We start from the raw sequence: 1,302 nt of genomic DNA, 5'->3' as shown, positions 1-1,302 counted from the left end.
TGACTGGAAAGCCTACTAAGAGAGAGAAAGGGCGCGCCCGCCCCGCCCGGCACACGCATCACAGGGCCGAGCTGCCCAGGACACCACCATCACTGCTACCGCCACCATCCCTGCAGGGCCGAAGGAAGCAAGCAGGGCCGGAGCTGGTGGACACGCGGCCACGGGGGCCGCTATGGACCACAAGCCCCTGTTGCAGGAGCGCCCGCCCGCCTACAACCTGGAGACCGGCCAGAGCGACTATGTGTGCGGCCTGCAGGGCTATGGGGCCATCCCCACCGCGCCCCCCGCCGCCGCCCTACCCCTACCTCCTCACAGGGATCCCCACCAGCCACCCCCGGGTCTATAACATCCACAGTCGAATGGTCACCCGGTATCCTGCCAACTCCATCGTCTTGGTCAGAGGCTGCCCGGTCTGCAGGGTTGGTGTCCTGGAATACTGCTTCACCTGCCTAGGCATATTCTTGGCCATTGTCCTGTTTCCTTTTGGGTTCCTCTGCTGCTTTGCACTGAGGAAGTGAAGATGCCCCAACTGTGGAGCAGTCCTTACTTAAAGGGAACAACACACCCAGTTTTCCTACATTCAGCTATCTTTTCTAATGTAAATGTTGTGTACAATAGTTTTATTTGATTAAGCTTCAGGACTGTTTTGTAAAGTGCAGTGGGATAGACTGGCATAGGGCTGAAGCAGAGGTGGAAGGCGCGGCCTGCTCCCAAGGCTTCTATTTTTTGCAGTCTTCAATTTGAGAATGGTGAGAAATACTGTTTTAAATAAATGAGATCCATACCAGAGAGAGAGAGGGAGAGAGAGAGAGAGAGAGAGAGAGAGAGAGAGAGAGAGAGAGAGAGATTTGACTTGGAACTAAACATTGGGAAGAGAAAAAACATGGAGTTATTCATTTGAAAGGTGAGTGAAGGGCAAGGATGGGACATTCTAGACACAGCAAAGATCAAATGGAAGCCATTCTGTTCATGGGACTAGAAAACTAGCCAGCTAGTGAAACCATGGGTCTTGGATAAAATCCCTATCTATATTTAAATATTTACCCTTATACCCTCAGATAAATGTAGTCTTCACCCCTCATCAAGAAAGTGTCTTTTGCAACAGATGGAGAACTTTATAGAAAGTTACAACCAATCAAAATGCAGAATTGTGGAGTCCAATCTCAAATGACTTACCTACAATATGACTCCTGCATCTAGGGCTTGTGGATCATTTCAGTAGGAAAAAGGAATGGTTATAAGATCCAGAGGAATATGGAATTTGCTGTGAGACTGTGTCTCCTAGAAATATCAGAAGCTACA

The 1,302-nt window shown here is 49.6% G+C and overlaps 1 pseudogene; it reads left to right on the top strand.

Annotated features, from left to right (window-relative positions):
• Positions 1-172: 172 nt before the first annotated feature.
• LOC114635485 lies at positions 173-662 on the top strand (annotated as a pseudogene).
• Positions 663-1,302: the final 640 nt, after the last annotated feature.

Source organism: Grammomys surdaster, unplaced genomic scaffold, assembly GCF_004785775.1.
Source record: "Grammomys surdaster isolate TR1022 unplaced genomic scaffold, NIH_TR_1.0 108514, whole genome shotgun sequence".
Lineage (NCBI taxonomy): Eukaryota > Metazoa > Chordata > Mammalia > Rodentia > Muridae > Grammomys > Grammomys surdaster.
This window is presented reverse-complemented; position numbering and strand designations above follow the sequence as displayed.